The sequence below is a fragment of the Oryctolagus cuniculus genome, chromosome 3, assembly GCF_964237555.1.
Source record: "Oryctolagus cuniculus chromosome 3, mOryCun1.1, whole genome shotgun sequence".
Taxonomy (NCBI): domain Eukaryota; kingdom Metazoa; phylum Chordata; class Mammalia; order Lagomorpha; family Leporidae; genus Oryctolagus; species Oryctolagus cuniculus.
In genome coordinates this window covers 141,916,717-141,934,335 of record NC_091434.1, presented here as the reverse complement: position 1 = coordinate 141,934,335, position 17,619 = coordinate 141,916,717, and the positions used below count along the sequence as shown (strand labels likewise).

At 41.8% G+C, this 17,619-nt stretch overlaps 1 protein-coding gene across 1 annotated transcript in view; it reads left to right on the top strand.

Moving 5' to 3' along the window:
* Positions 1-1,206: 1,206 nt before the first annotated feature.
* Positions 1,207-17,619, top strand: part of GSAP (gamma-secretase activating protein) — a 169,072-nt gene continuing 152,659 nt past the window's right edge. Inside the window, exon 1 of the mRNA XM_070071192.1 lies at positions 1,207-1,263. The gene's annotated coding sequence lies outside the window, so the exon portion shown is untranslated. The remainder of the gene's footprint in view (positions 1,264-17,619) is intronic.

The window sequence follows — 17,619 nt, the reverse complement described above, 5'->3', positions numbered from 1 at the left end:
CTAGAACCCGGTGTGCCAGCGCCGCAAGGCGGAGGATTAGCCTAGTGAGCCACGGTGCCGGCCGAGAGAGAATCTTTCATCTGCTGGTTTGCTCCCCAGATGACTGCAACATCCAGGGGTAGACCAAACCAGAGCCAGGAGCCAGGAGCTTCATCTAGATCTTCCACACGGGTATCAGGGGCCCAGACACTTGGGCCACCTTCTTCTGCTTTTCCCAGACCATTATTAGGGAGCCGGATGGGAAGTGGAGCAGCTGGGACATGAACTGGTGCCCATATGGGATGCCATCATTACAGGCTGCGACTTTACCCGCTATGTCACAACACCAGTGCCGGTCCCATCCACATAATTTTTAAAACCTTCAATTTTTTTTGGTGAATTTAATGTAGAAATAATGTATTAAAAAGATGATTTCTGGTTTTCTTCTCTTGTCTTTTTCATGAATTTTTGTATGAGGAGAGAGAAACATGGCTAAGAAGTTGGGCTCTGGGTAAAGGCAGCCTTAGGTAGCTGGGAAGAGGGACAGATGCCAATAGTAACTTGGAATGAGGACTCTCAGCACACAGCAGTGGCTCCCAGTGTAGGGGTGTGTGTGTGTGTGTGTGTGTGTGTGTCTGCCTGTCTATCTGTCTAGTGGAGGTGGGGAGTATGGCAGGGAAAAGACTGGTTGGAGGGACTGTCCCATTTGTGCAGCAGTGTTCAGGTACAGTCACACTGGCAGCTGCACAGTGCTGACGACCACAGGAATGCTAGGTCTCCAAGGCCTCCTCAACAGGCCCTTTAGGGGCCGCCCACAGATCCAGGCGTATTTCTTAAAGGGCCCAAAGTTAGTAGGCCATGATAAAAACAACAACGATTCACTGTGCCTCTCTCTCCCTGAGGTCCATTCAAATCCAATTCAATTTTGCTTTCAAGTCCCTCCCAGACTTAAAAAAGCAGATTACACTTGGAAAGGCCTAAGTGGCTAAAAATTTCCTGACCAGAACAGGAATTTCCTTTATACTCCTGACAGGTGTGCCTCCGGTCTTTGTTTGCTCACCTCCTGAACAGACAGTCCACTTCATATTTAGCCAGGTCTTACTGTGACATATTTCACTTCCTTACACGGCAGTGAAATCCGCCTCCATGAACTTTCACCCCCTTTGTCTTTGTTCTGCTGTCTGGAGCTATGCAGAGTGTGTTGAACCCTGCTTCACCATGACAGGTCTTCAGACATTGGGAGACAGCTGTCACGGACTTGACCCTAAACTTTCTCTTTTCCAGGTAAAATAGCCTCAGATCTTTTACTTACACCTTTTGTAAATAATGAATTCATGTGGATAATGGATGAATAACAGCCGTAGGCAGATCTGGATTCTGTTAATTTGTTCACTCAATTTTTTATTCTTAGTGCATTTATTTCCACTGTTAAATGGAATATTGTAATCACAACAAGTGTTACAAAGGAGAGGTGCATGGTTCAATGAGTGCACACTTTAGGGAGGGATTGGACCCAGGCAGGGGAAGTTGGCTACTGCTCTCTTAGGAGATCACAGTTGAACTGAGAGCTAATGGTTGGGTAACAGCTAATGATGTGAAAAGGGAGGCATTGTTTCCCAGGCAGAAGGAGCCTTGTAATGGGAAGGATAGGTGATTGAGCTGTCATTTATCATGTCAGATTTAAAAAAAAAAGGATTTATTTATTTGAAAGATAGAGAGAGAGAGAGATCTGCCATCTGTTGGTTCATCCCCAAAATGGCCACAACAGCCATGGCTGGGCCAGACTGAAGCCAGGAGCTAAGAACTCCATCCAGGTCCCCAACATGAGTGGCAAGGAACCCAAGTTCTTGGGCCATCTTCCACGGCTTTCCCTGGAGCATTAGCAGGGAACTGGATCGGAAGTGGAGCAGCAAGACTCCAACCAACCCTCATATGGGATGTTAGTGTCACAAGTGGTAGCTTAATCCACCACTCCATAACACCAGTCTCCCTCCCCTCCCTTTAAAAAAAGATTTATTTATTTATTTATTTGAATCCTTGGATCTTTAATTTCTGCACACACAAAAAGGCTTATACTGTTTGTCCTGTGGAAAGGGTTGTTCCGAGGACCCATGAGATGGATAAAAATGTGCTGAAGTTGTATTCTACAAAGTTGTGTACTTGATATTCCATGGTATTCATAACAGAGCACCTCCCCTAACCCAGGCAGGCCTGTGCCCTTAGTTCCACCAACAGGACTTCCTACTTCGGTCGTTTTGCTTCTGTTCTTCCATTCCTAGAAAGGTCTTCCCCTTGTCTATGTTTATCTGATTCTGCCCACTTTACTGCACATCTTAAATCCTAACTCCTTTGGGAAGATTCTTCAGGTCCATTTCTGTAACACAGGGCTTTGTAGTCCTGGGTTTGAGCCCAGGTTCTGATACTGACTACCGAGGGGCCTTGGGCCTTATTGATTTTTTCCAATCCATGAACATGAAAGATTTTCCTATTTTTTGGTATCTTCTTCCATTTCTTTCTTTAAAGTTTTGTAATTTTCCTCATAGAGATCTTTGACATCCTTGGTTAAGTTTATTCCAAGGTATGTGATTTTTTTTAGCTATTTGAATGGGATTGATCTTAGAAGTTCTTTCGCAGCCATGGCATTGTCTGGGTATACAAAAGCTGTTGATTTTTGTGTATTGATTTTATATCCTGCTACTTTACCAAATTCTTCTATGAGTTCCAATAGTCTCTTAGTGGAGTTCTTTGGATCTCCTAAATAAAGAATCTTATCGTTTGCAAAGAGGGATAGTTTGACTTCCTCATTCCCAATTTGAATCCCTTTGATCTCTTTTTGTTGTCTAATGGCTCTGGCTAAAACTTCCAGGACTATATTTGCTTAAGGTTTCATCATGAAAGGTTGTTGTATTTTATCAAATGCTTTCTTTGCATCTACTGAGATAATCATATGTTTTTTTTTCCTGCAGTTTTTTTTTTAACTTTTATTTAATGAATATAAATTTCCAAAGTACAGCTTATGGATTACAATGGCTTCCCGCCCCCCATAACTTCCCTCCCACCTGCAACCCTCCCCTCTCTCGCTCCCTCTCCTCATTCATTCACATCAAGATTCATTTTCAATTCTCTTCATATACAGAAGATCAATTTAGTGTATATTAAGTAAAGATCTCAACAGTTTGCACCCACACAGAAACACAAAGTGAAAAATGCTGTTTGAGTACTAGTTATAGCATTAAATCTCAATGTACAGCACATTAAGGACAAAGATCCTACATGAGGAGTAAGTGCTCAGTGACTCCTGTTGTTGACTTAACAAATTGACACTCTTGTTTATGGCATCAGTAATCACCCTAGGCTCTTGTCATGAGCTGCCAAGGATATGGAAGCCTTTTGAGTTCACCGACTCTGTTCATATTTAGACAAGGTCATAGTCCAAGTGGAAGTTCTCTCCTCCCTTCAGAGAAAGGTACCTCCTTCTTTGATGACCTGTTCTTTCCACTGGGATCTCACTCACGGAGATCTTTCATTTAGATCAATTTTTTTTTTTTTTTGGCCAGAGTGTCTTGGCTTTCCATGCCTGAAATACTCTCATGGGCTTTTCAGCCGGATCCAAATGACTTAAGGACTGATTCTGAGGCCAGAGTGCTGTTTAGGACATCTGCCATTCTATGAGTCTTCCTGCAGGTTTTTAATGTGGTGTATTACATTGATTGATTTGCGAATGTTGAACCATCCCTGCATACCAAGGATAAATCCAACTTGGTCTAAGTTCATGTTCTTTCTGATGTGCTGTTGGATTTGATTGGCTAGAATTTTGTTGAGGATTTTTGCGTCAATGTTCAATAAGGGAAATTGGTCTGTAATTTTCTTTCTCTGCCCCAGCTTTTCAGGTTTAGGAATTAAGGTAATGCTGGCATCATGGAAAATTTGTGAGAATTCCCTCTCTTTCAATTGCTTTGAACATTTTGAAAAGAATTGGAGTTAGTTCCTTTTTTAAATGTCTGGTAGAATCCAGCAGTGAATTCATCCAGTCCTGGGCTTTTCTTTGTTGGTAGTGCCTTTATTACTGATTCAATTTCTGTCTTGGTATGGGTCTGTTTAGGTTTTCTATGTCTTCATGGTTCAATTTAGGTAGGTTTTATATGTCCAGGAATCCATCCATTTCTGCTAGATTTCCCAGTTTGGTGGCATACAATTCTTCGTAGTAATTTCTAATGACTCTTTTTATTTTTGTGGTGTCTGTTGTTACATTCCCTTTTTCATCTCTGATTTTATTGATTTGGGTCTTCTCTCTCCTTTTTCTGGTTAGCTGGGCCAATGGTGTGTCAATTTGTTTATTTTTTCAAAAAAACAGCTCTTCATTTTGTTCATCTTTGTAATGTTTTTTGGATTTAATTTTGTGGATTTCTTCTCTAATTTTAATTATTTCTCTTCTCCTACTAGTTTTGGGTTTGATTTGCTGTAGTTTTTCTAGATCCTTGAGATGCATTGATAGCTCATTTATTTGGTGCCTTTCCAATTTCTTGATGTAGGCACCTGTTGAAAAAAACTTTCATCTTATCACTGCTTTTGCTGTATTCCATACATTTTGATATGTTGTGTGGTTATCTTAATTTGCTTCCAAAAATTTTTTGATTTGCCTTTTGATGTCTTCTGTGAACCACTGTTCATTCAGGAGCATGTTATTCAACCTCCATGTGTTTGCATATGCTCTAGAGATTCCTGATTGCTGATTTCCATCTATGTTCCATTGTGGTCTGAGAACATGCAGGGTATGATTTTGCTTTTTTTTGAATTTTTTGAGACTTGCTTTATGGCTTAATATGTGGTCAATCCTAGAGAAAGTTCCATGCACTGCTGAGAAGAATGTGTATTCTTCAACTGTAGGATGAATGTTCTGTAGATATTTGTTAGATCCATTTGGTCTGTAGTGTAGATTAAATCTGCTGTTTCCTTGTTGTTTTTCTGTCTGGTTGATCTGTCCATTGCTGAAAGTGGAGTATTGAAGTCCCCCAATACTATTGTATTGGAGTCTGAGTCTCCCTTTAAGTTCCTTAACATATATTTTAAATAGCCCAGTGCCCTGTAATTAGGTGCATCTACATTTATAATAGTTACATTTTCCTGTTGAATTGATCTTAATCATTACATAGTGCCCTTATTTGTCTCTTTTAACAGTTTTTGTGTTAAAGTCTATTTTGTCTGATATTAAATGGTTATACCAAATCTTTTTTGGTTTCTGTTGGTATTGAATATCTTTTTCCAACCTTTCAATTTCAGTCTGCATGTGCCTTTATTGGAAAGATGTGTTTCTTGTAAGCAGCAAACAGATGGGTTTTGTTTTTTAATCCATTCAGCCAGTCTGTGCCTTTTAATTGAAGAGTGGAGGCCATTTACATTGAATGTGACTATTGATAAGTAATGACTTTGCCCTGCCACTTTCCCAAAGATATTCCTAATTTATACTTTGAGTTTCCTTTGATCTTTTACTGAGAGATTTTCTTCCTTTACCTTCTTTTGTCGTGATGGCCATGTTTCTGTGTTTCTGTGTATAACACACCTTTAAGCATCTTTTGCAGGGCTGGACAAGTGGTGACAATTTCTTTGAATTTCTGTTTGTTATGAAAGGTCTTTATTTCACTTTCATTCACAAATGAGAGCTTTCCAGGGTAACATTCTGGGATGTCAGTTTTTTTTTCTCTTAGGACTTGAGCTATATCTTACCATTCTCTCCTAGCATGCAGGGTTTCTTATGAGAAGTCTGCTGTAAGTTTAATTGGAGATGCTCTGAAAGTAATCTGGTGTTTCTCTCTTACCCATTTTAGAATCTTCTCTTTATGTTTCACTGTGGTGAGTTTGATTACAATGTGTCGTGGTGAGGGTCTTTTCTGGTCATGTCAATTGAGATTCTGTGTGCTTCCTGTACTTGGACGTCTTTTCTTTCTCCAAACCCAGGAAGTTTTCTGCTATTATTTCACTAAAAAGGCCTTCTACTTCTTTCTTTTTCTCCATGCCTTCATGAACTCCTAGAACCTGAAAATTGTTTTTTTTTTTTTAATACTATCCTGTATATTGCCAATAGTGTTTTTTTAGATTTCTAATTCCCCCCTTTTGTCTTTGGTTTGTATACTTTGCTGTGCTCTGTCAACTAAGTCCAATATTCTTTCTTTTGCCTCACTGATTTTGTTCTTAAGACTCACCACTGCATTTTTATTTGTGTTATTGAATTCTTCATTTCATTTTGATTTCTCTTTAATATCTCAATTTCATGTTTTATTGCATTCTTCATTTCATTTTGATTCCTCCTTAGGATCTCAATTTCATGGGAGAGATTTTCTTTCATGTCCTGCATGGACTTCAGTAGTTCATGCATTTGCTTTTGATTACTTCTATGTAATCTTATGATCAATTTTTTTTGAATTCCAGTTCTTGCATTTCTTCTATCTCATCATCTTCACAATCTTGTATTGGAGTGTCATGTTCCTTTGGGAGCGTCATGTTGTCTTCCTTTTCTTGTTTCTTGGATTGTTGCATTTGTTGTTTAGCATTTGTGGAGATACCCATTGGTTTCTTCTTTTTTTTCCCACTGTGGCAACTTTTATTGTTGTACTATGACTCTGTAGATAAGTGGACTGTCTACTTTCAGTGAATCTCTAGAAGCTTGTAGTGGGTGTGGCCAGAGAGCTCTGTTCAGTTCTCCAGGGTTAAGGGTGTACCTAAGGTGACACACCCAGGTTTGGCGTGGTAAATCTTCTCTCTCTCTCTTTTTTTAATCAGAAGGAAAGTATATTCTGCTCAGCTGAACTCTTCTCCTCTGTGGAGACCAGTGCCTGAGCACCAGCCCAGTGGGTTTAATATTGGTCTGCTGTGTCCCAAGGACCACACAAAGGATCCATATAGTCCTCAGTGTATGTTCAGATTCCCTAGCAATGTCTCTCACAGGTAACCAGGAACCCCTTAGCTTGTGGCTTTTCCCACTGAGACTGCTCAAAGTCCCAGCCATACTGTGAATTCTCCCACACACCCTCAGCTTTTTTTTTTTTTTTTTTTTTTTTGACAGTCCCGATTCAGAAGCTTCACACAGTCTCAAGCTCCTAGCCACCTGTTATTTTTACCCGCCAGAGTCAGGAGTCTCTGCTTGGCTAATTGCCAAGCACAGACATGAGCTGGCACAGCTATTACGTATGTCCAAAATGGAACCTGCTCTATTAGCTTGTATGTCTTTGTTTTTTGTTGTTTTGTTTTGACAGGCAGAGTTAGGCAGTGAGTGAGAGACAGAGAGAAGGGTCTTCCTTTCCGTTGGTTCATCCCCCAAATGGCTGCTACGGCCGGCGTGCTGCACCGATCTGAAGCCAGGAGCCAGGTGCTTCCTCCTGGTCTCACATGTGGGTGCAGGGACCCAAGCACTTGGGTCATCCTCCACTGCCTTCCTGGACCACAGCAGAGAGCTGGACTGGAAGAGAAGCAACTGGGACAGAATTCGGTGCCCCAGCCGGGATTAGAATCAATTCAGCACCTTACCATACCTTTTCTAGATGGAAGATCAATATCCTGCCCCTACAACCCTGGCTGCAGCCTTGATATATAGGCTGCAATCTTCTAAAAGACAATGCTAGCATTTTAACTGGTTAAACTCATTTGAATATAAGTACTTAAAAACACTTTATTTTTGAATTAAATAACTTATTTTCATGTTCATAGACATTGTCAACATAGCTTCATTGAAGCAGGATTCTGACAAATAATCTTTAACCCAGGGAAGGCTGGGATGTGATATTCTGAAAAATGAATTTACTCAGGGCTGGTGCTGTGATGTAGCAGGTAAAGCTGCCACCAGCAGTGTCAGCAACCCATATGGGCACCAGTTTGAGTCCCGGCTGTTCCACTTCCCATCCAGTCCCCTGCTAATACACCTGGGAAAGCAGCAAAAGATAGCCCAAGTTCTTGGGCCCCTGCACCCGTGTGGGAGACCCGGAAGAAGCTTACCTCCCTACTCTGCCACAGTTAGAACCAACCCCCATCCCCCATCCCTCATTACTTTTTTTTTTTTTTTCATTTGACAGGTAGAGTTATAGACAGTGAGAGAGAGAGAAAGGTCTTCCTTCCGTTGGTTCACTTCCCTAATGGCCGCTACAGCTGGCACTGCACCAATCTGAAGCCAGGAGCCAGGTGCTTCTTCCTGGTCTCCCATGCAGGTACAGGGGCCCAAGCTCTTGGGCCATCCTCCACTGCCCTCCTGGGCCACAGCAGAGAGCTGGACTGGAAGAGGAGCAGCCGGGACTAGAACCCAGCGCCCATATGGGATGCCGGCACCGCAGGTGGAGGATGAACCAAGTGAACCACGGTGCCAGCCCTCCCCCCATTACTCTTAAAAAAGATCATTCTTTATGCAGCTGTCACCACAGCTAGAGTGACCAGGCAAAGGCAAACCAGTACCATTACTGGGGAAAGTGAAGATGTCTTCTATGTTTGAAAATGTCTTTCTCCCATCTAGCCATTCCCCACACCAAGTGGCTTAGTAATTGTTCCCAATTCATCTTCCATAGTGGGAAGCAGAAAGGAGGCTATTTGCTCTTCCTCCAAGGATTTGAAATTTTTGATACCTGGTATCTACTGCATTTCCAGTAGGAACACTGGCTTTGTAAACCCGCACAAGTATGCACGCAGACCTCAGCACCCACAAGCAGGCCCAATTACCTTGCGACTGCTTAGGGTGGCTCCAGCTATGCAGCAGCCCAGCCCAGGGCAGAGACAGTGTAACAGGCAAGTTATAGTTTGGGAGTGGGCTATCTCCCACCTATATTTTGGTCTGATCCTGCCAAAGTAAGTACAGGTGGGACTCGAAATTCAATAAAACTCTAGCAGGCTGTCTTTAAAGTGATAATTTTGTATGGCAAAGGAATGATCTTATGAACATTCCAATGGCCCTTGGCAGAAAAAATTTCCTCACCCTTGCATGGTGAGTAAATTCATTTTTTAAAAAAAATAGATTTTGTGTTGGATGATTTTTTAAAAGATTTATTTGAAAGGCAGAGCTACAGCGAGGTAGAGGCAGAGAGAGAGAGAGAGAGATCTTCCATCTGCTGGCTCACTCCCCAAATACAGCAATGGCCGGAGCTGGGCTGATCTGAAGCCAGGGCTTCTTCCGGGTCTCCCACATGGGTGCAGGGGCCCAAGAACTTGGGCTATCTTTTGCTGCTTTCCCAGGTGTATTAGCAGGGGACTGGATGGGAAGTGGAACAGCCGGGACTCAAACTGGTGCCCATATGGGATGCCGGCACTGCTGGTGGCAGCTTTACCTGCTACATCACAGCACCAGCCCTGAGTAAATTCATTTTTCAGAATATCACATCCCAGCCTTCCCTGGGTTAAAGATTATTTGTCAGAATCCTGCTTCAATGAAGCTATGTTGACAATGTCTATGAACATGAAAATAAGTTATTTAATTCAAAAATAAAGTGTTTTTAAGTACTTATATTCAAATGAGTTTAACCAGTTAAAATGCTAGCATTGTCTTTTAGAAGATTGCAGCCTATATGTCAAGGCTACAGCCAGGGTTGTAGGGGCAGGATATTGATCTTCCATCTAGAAAAGGTATGGTAAGGTGCTGAATTGATTCAGCCCATTGATAAAAGATTCCTTGTGTTTACAGACGACAGACAGTTGTGGATCAATATTGCAAGTAATTGTCTTCTCTGTAGAATTAAAAGAATTTTAAAAAAGAAACCAAATCAATATTACATTTGTCATTTAAAATTTAATCCCACTGGGGCAGGCATTTGGCCTAGTGAATGGTGAAGACATCCACAGCCCGCATCAAGAGTACCCAGGTTGGAATCCCAGCTCTGGCTACCGAGTCCCACTTCCTGCTTATGTGAATCCCAAGAGGCAGCAGGTGATGACTCAATTGGTTGAGTCCCTGCCACCCATGTGGGAAATTTGGATTGAGTTCCTGACTCCTGGTTTCAGCCTGGCCCAACCTTAACTATTGTAGGCATCTGGGGAGAGAGAAACAGTGGGTGGGAGCCCTCTGGCTCTCTCTAGATGTCTGTGTCTGTCTCTCTGTCTCTGTTTCTGTCTCTCTGCCTCTCAAATACACACACACACACACACACACACACACACACATGCATACATGCACCCTTTCCAGCACCATTTTGTGTTCATTTCATACTTCAGATACTCCTCGTGCTCTGTTAGGTCATAAAAGACACATTAATGCGTATCTAGTTCTGCAATCAACAAAACTAACAAATTATCCTCTAACAGGTGAGATACAGGATTAGTATTTAGGACTGAGATGAACCAGTGCAAACAGGCCTTTCTGTGATATCCTAAGAGACCTTACACAGTTCGGGGTTTAAGGCTCAAAGACAATCTATTCTCAGAAATGGGTGAGCCACAGACCCTTCATTAGGGCAGGTTTGTGTCTCATGAATGCTGATAGCTTTATCCCTGCTCCGGAGCCATCCTTTCCGTGTCGAGGTATAACACTTCTTTTCCACACAACTTCAGTCCTATCAGCTTAACGTCTTTCTGTCTCTCCCAGCACCCCCTTTTTATGAATGTAGCCTCCAGTCACATTTACCTTGCATACTAAAGTTTGACATACTAAAGGCAAGATCAATGTGCGTTTTTGTTGCAACCAATTTGATCAAAAGGAGTCAATAGTATAGCAAATCTCACTGAAACACCCAATTAGGAATCTGAAAACATGTGTACCAGTACATCACTGCTATGATTCTATGAAGTCCAAAATTGGTCATTTTATCTCTTCATAAAACTGGTCAAAATGAAAATGTATATTTTGCATTTTTGTTCTAGTCATTCTCTTTTTCTCTGTTCTCTTTAAATCTTTTTTTCCCCCCATGGGGGCAGTTATTTATAGTACTTCCCTCCCCTCAACTGAATTTTTTTCTTTTCTCTCTCTCTACTTTTCGACAAGAGAGCACCATGCACACAGATAGGGGTATCTTCCATCCACTGGTTCACTCCCCAAATGCCCACAACAGCCAGGGCTGAACCAGGCTGAAGCTAGGAGCCAGGAACTCCACCTGGTTCTCCCACATGGGTGGCTTGGATCAAGTACTTGAGTCACTGCTGCTGCCTTCCCAGGAGCGCTAGCAGGAGCTGAATGGGATTCAGAGTAGCCGGGACTGGAACTGGCACTCTGATATGGGATGTTCGTTTTGCTGGCCGTGGTTTAACCTGCTGCCCCACAATGCTGGCTCATGATTTTTTCATTTGACAGATCCCTTGAATGATGGACCCTTGACATCAGAGTCCAGTTTTAATAACTTTATTGAACTCATAAAAGCCAGGCACACCCTTGATAAATGTTAGCTGGTCTCATACTATTGCCAAATTGCTTTTTTCCTGTTGCTCTTTTATCAGTTATTATTATCTTCTAATCAAGTATCATGATAAGAAATATAATTGAAGAAGTCTCATTGTTTCCTTTTACTGCCCAACATCTTAGTTTGAAAGATTTGAAACATTACAGAAATAATCGCACAATGTCCCTATATCCACCTATGCACATTCTACAGTGAATGTTTTGCTGTATTTGCTTTAATACTCAACTCTGCATTTATCTGTCCCTTCATCCATAATTTTTTATGGAGTAAATTACAGATCATGGCATACTTCATCTCTAAAGGCTTCAGCATGTATATTGTTAACAAGATTTTGTATGGATTTACAGTTCTTTTTCTTAACTAATATGTACATATATGGCCTGTATCAATTATAAGCTTACCATTCAGAATGTTGGCAAGTGGAAGTAGTGGAACACCCATGTAACCTCAACCATTTGCAAGACAGAACATTATTTTCAGCCCAGAAAGTTTCCTCTTGCCTCACTACAGTCAATCCCCCTCACTTCCCTCAACCCTAGGTAAACACTGTTCTATTTGTTTCCCACCATTGATTAGTTTTTCCTCTTCTAGAATTTCCTACAAATCATTACATTTGTGCCCTGATGGATTTGAGATTCATCCACTGTGCTCTGTGCCTCCACATTTCCTTTTATTGTTGAGTGGTGTTGTGTTGTATGACCATACCAAAGCTGGTCTGGCCATTCCCCTATGGAGGACCATCAGAGTGGTCTCCAGATTCGGGCTGATGAAAACTGCTACTGTGAGCACTTTTGTATTGTACACATATTTTTGTTGGCATATGTTTTTATGTCTCTTGGATAAATACTTAGGAGTGGAATTCTAGATCAATAGGCTTTGTGTGCTTGATATTATAAGACACAACCAGATCTGTTTCCAAATTTTGCCATTTTACCCTTCTACTGCCAATGTGTGAGAGCTGAGGTTGTTCCACATTCTTAACAACATTTGGTGCTGTCAGTCTTCTGAATTTTTGCTGTTTTGGTGAGTGCATAATGGTATTGTGGTGTTCGTGAGCATTCCCTGATGACTAATGGTGTTCAGTACTTTCCATTTGCTTATTGGCTGTTCAGAGGCCACTCTTGTGAAATATCTGTTAGAAATCTTTGTCCACTTTTTATAGGATGGCTTATGCTTTTGTCATTGAGTTGCAGAAGTTATTTATATGAAGATACTTCAAAGAGTTTGTGTAAAAAATGGAATTAAAAGTTGGTTCAGTTTGCGGCTAGTGCTGTGGCATAATGGCTAAAGCTGCCTCCTGCAATGTTGGCATCCCACATGGGTGCCGGTTCGAGTATTGGCTGCTCCTCTTCCCATCCAGCTCTCTGCTATGGCCTGGGAAACCAGTAGAAGATGGCCCAAGTCCTTGGGTCCCTGTGCCTGTGTGGGAGACCCAGAAGAAGCTCCTGGCTCTTGGCTTCAGATGGGTCCAGCTTAGGCCAGAGGAGTGAATCAGTGGATGAAAGACACCCCCCACCCTGAGTCCTGCCTCTGTCTGTCTGTAACTCTGCCTTTCAAATAAACTGTAAATCTTAAAAATATTTGAAAAAATACTTATTTTTCAAAAAGTCCAGTTTCGGATAAAAAAAATTGAAATCCATGCATGATTTTTTTATAATATGCAGTTTCCACAAACTTTTTGAAGACACCGCCCCTCCATCTATCCTGGACACTAGTCTCTTGTCATGTTTGTGAATCCATTCCTTCTTTGATTTCATCCATTTTGGCTTTAATTCTGTAGCATAACTGAACCTGTATCAAGCATTGTCTACATAGCTTGTCTAAGGAGCCATATAAGGCTGTGGAATAAATACATGCTGGGTGGTATCCTTTCTTGCTATGGCAAGCCAATAATGGAGGACCAGAAAACTATATTGAGTTTCAGGCACTGGGCTTGTTATTTGCCTTTAGCAATATTTATTTTCAGAATAGAAAGTAGAGCTTACTTTCTTAGTGCAGTTGAGAAGTAGCTTCTTGGGGCCAGCACTGTGAGGTAGTAGGCTAAGCTTCTGCCTACAGTGCTGGCATTCCATGTGCATGCCTGTTCATGTCCTGGCTACTCCACTTTCAATCCAGCTCTCTGCTACAGCCTGGGAAAGCAGTGGAAGATGGCTCAAGTGCTTGGGCCCCTGCACCCACGTGGGAGATCCAGCAGAAGCTTCTGGCTCCTGGCTTTGGATCAGCTCAGCTCTAGCAGTTGCAGCCATTTGGGGAGTGAACCAGCAGATGGAAGGTCTTTCTCTTTGTCTCTCCCTATCTGTAACTATGCCTTAAATACATCAATAAAAAATTTTTAAAAGCTTCCCCAGGAGTCTTTCTATTAATAAAATAATGCAAAAATGAAACACATCCAAGCATAATTGTGAAAAAGAGAAAAAAATTTTTTAAAAATTGAATGTTATACTATACATAGTTGGGGAAAAAAGTAGTTGGCGCTATTATGATTAGTGGTAATAATAGCTCTCTTTGCTGCATCTACTGCGAGAATGAAGACCATTCTCAACAATCAGACTGTCGGCATTTCAGAAGATTTTGACATCATCTGTAAGGGCGCACAGTTATTGGGAAGGGTTCCAGATGAACCACACAGAGGGACATCAGCCAGATCAACGTAGAACTCAGCCTGCTTTGAAAGAAAAAGAAGGGACTCCAGGTTGACAAATGGTAGGGAAGTAGAAAGGAACTGGCAATCATTTGTACCACCTGCAGTCATGGAGAGACTATGATCAAAAGGGTTACATTGAGCTTCCGTTACAAAACAAGGTCTGTGTCACTCCCTTCCCATAAACTTCACTGTTGAGGAGAATGGGGTCTCTCATTGAAATCTGAAATTTTGGGGTGAATACTATATTCAAAGGGTTCAGATGAGGCCAGGTGTTATATTTTTGATATCTCAAGCCCAGAAAGATAAATTAGTCCTTGAAAGCAATGACATTGAACCTGTTTCAAATTCAGCTGCTTTGATTCAGCGGGCAAGGAGAGTTAAAAACAAGGATATCAGGGGCTGGTGCTGTGGTGCAGAGGGTTAAGCTGCTGCCTGCAATGCCAGCATCCCATATGGGCACTGGTTCAAGCCCCGGTTGCTCCACTTCTGATCCAGCTCTCTGTTTATGGCCTAGGAAAGCAGCAGAGGATGGCCAAAGTGCCTGGGCCCCTGCACCCACATGGGAGACCCAGAAGAAGCTTCTGGCTCCTGGCTTTGGCCTGACCCAGCCCTGATGGTTGCTACCATTTGGGGAATGAACCAGCAGATGGGAGGTCTCTCTCTCTCTCTGTAATCTAACTCTGTCTTTCAAGTAAATAAATGAATCTTAAAAAAAAAAAAAAACAAGGATATCAGAAGATTTTTGGATGGTGTCTATGTCCCTGAAAAAGGAACAGTTCAGCAGGCTCATGAATAAGATTTAAAAGTTGTCCAGCTACAGGAACAAAAACCTGAATTATGTCTTGTAGTATTTCAGTAATGCAATAAAAGATCTATTGAATTGAAAAAAAAAGTGGTAGTAATAAAATCGATGGTTTCACCATCTATTTGTGAAGCCATCATTTTTTCCCCAAAATACTCTCACATTTTTAAGCTTTATGATCAAGAAATCAAAGAGTTTTCTTCTTCTCTGAAAGAGAATTAACACTGCAATTAGTGGAACTGTTATGGGAAGTTATCACATTCAGGGTTTGGTTTTTACAGCTACATTGAAAATTCAGGAGAGTTGAAGTATTTTCGCATCATTCAGTATAGCATTGTTTCTAATACAAATACTGGTCACAATTCAAGCAACTACCTTTAGGGGACCCATTCAAATAAACTGAATTCCAGCTCTTCATTAGAATACTCTTCCTAGTTTGCCTTCTCCCGGTGAATATTTCTCTTAGGTTGCGCCATCATTTTCCGTCATGACTTCATAACCACAGGCTTTTACAGATGGAAAGATCTCTGGGGTCATCTGGGTCTATCCCCTCATTATATAGAAAAAGGCACAAACTCAGATTCAGTAATATACTCCAAATAGAGTCGTAGAACACACAATCGGAGTGAGGATTACACATGGATCTTCTAATTGAATGAATGTTTGGTTTTGTGTGTTTTTCCTCTGTTGTCAAGCCTGCTTGATTTACGCTTTAAGATGACACTTGCGTTTATCCCTTCCTTGCTTTTGAGGTGGCAACGGTCTCTAATTATATCAAAACCGGATTACCACAGCATCCTCTTGGCTCGTCATCCAGCCTAATCTTTTCCCTTCAGGTCCATCCTGCACTCTTTTGTGTTATCATTTTTCCTAATATAGACTTTCTATTAGGCATTCTTTTACTGCAGAAACGTCAGTGTTTGTCATTATCATGGATTCATTGTCATGAATCTCCTTACTCTGATCCCATCCTGTCTCTTCATCCTTATTTCCCACTCTCCTGACACTTGCTCTTCAGAATGGGCCCTCTATCCTCAGGCCACATGTGAATTCCTGCTGTGGTCCCTATGTTGGTTCTTTATTCTGGTATCCCTCTCCGTGTAGACCTCATAGCTCATAGTTCAAAATCCAGCTCAGGCTCCACCTTCTCTATGAAACAATTTGTGTGTGTGTGTTTTTAACTCCTCACCTATGAATATAAATTGCAACATCCCACTTAACAACTTACATATACTATCACCCCTATAATAGAGAAAATTCCAAACCTTGGTGGCTAACCACCATACAAATTGTACTTGCAGCTCAGTGATGACAGTGCGTATGGTATTGGTGTACTTGTGGTGGTGGTATGGGGAGGTGGGGAGGATGCCGTGTTCTTTTGCAATCTTTTAGGGATTCAGGGTGAGGGAAGCTCTGCTGTCTTATTTTTATTTTTATTTTTTATTTTTTGGACAGGCAGAGTTAGACAGTGAGAGAGACTGAGACAGAGAGAAAGATCTTCCTTCCATTAGTTCACCCCCAAAATGGCCGCTACGGCCAGTGCGCTGCGCCAATCCGAAGCCAGGAGCCAGGTGCTTCCTCCTGGTCTCCCACGTGGGTTCTGCTGTCTTTAACACAAAGCTTCTAGAGTTGCCCAGGGTGCAGGCATCCAACTGGAAGCTGGAGATAGAGTGCAGAAGGCACACCTGCCTCTTAGCCGCTTCTGTTCAGAAGTGATGTGGCTTAACACCTTTGTCAGAACTAGGCACAGGGCTCCACCTGGTGCTGGGAAAAGCACCCCCTGGCTGGGTGTCTGCAACCTTGGAACTGCTCTGCTCCATGGAAGGGAAGCACAAATCTAGGGGGCAGCTGTCTTTGTTACAGTGTTATCCTGTGCTGATTTCCAGTTGCTTTATACATGCTGCCCTGGTGTGCCCATCTGGATTTCCCACTGTAACTAAAAGTCCACAGATGTAGCCAGAGTCCGGCATTTAGCACCTGTTTCTCAGGCTTTTGTTAAGTAACAGGATAATTTAATAATAGTTTTTAAACTTCTTAATTCGAAGTTAGAGGAAGAAAGGGAAACAGAAAGTAACAAATCCCTAGGGGATCCGTCTTTGTCTTTTTTTAAGAGCTCATTTGCAATGCATTCTTCACTTCAGGCAAAGAAAGTGAAATTTGGGGGGATTATCTTCAATTTCAGAATGATAATATTATTTTAAAAAAATTAATTGATTTATTGCAGGGCAGAGTTACAGAGAGGCAGAGAGAGAGAGAGAGAGAGAGAGAGAGAGGTCTTCCACTTCCAGTCACTGGTTCATTCCCCAGGGCCGCAATAGCCAGAGCTCAGCCGATCCAAAGTCAGGAGCCAGCAGCTTCTTCCAGGTCTCCTGCATGGGTGCAGGGCCCCAAGCGCTTGGGCCATCTTCTACTGCGTTCCCAGGCCATAGCAGAGAGCTGGATCAGAAGAGGAGCAGCTGAGACTCAAACCAGCCCCCACATGGGATGCCAGCATTGCAGGCAACGGCTTTACCCACTATGCCACAGTTCTGGCCCCAATAATATTCTTTTCTGCTTCCGTCAGAATAATTTTAAGTTGGTGCATTTTGTTTCCCTTTCTCTTACTGCATTATTTATGAAATAAAAATTAACACATAGGAAATCCCATGCATACATCAGTTGGCTTTGACAATAATTAACTCGTGATCAGTCTTGTTTCATTTATACTGCTGCCCTCTACATTAAAGTTTTTGAAGCTAAACATAATATCCTATTATTTCATATATAGATGTGTCTGTATTGCTAATACATAAGGCCCAACCCCTCTTCCCTACAATAGTATATCTCACTTAAAAATA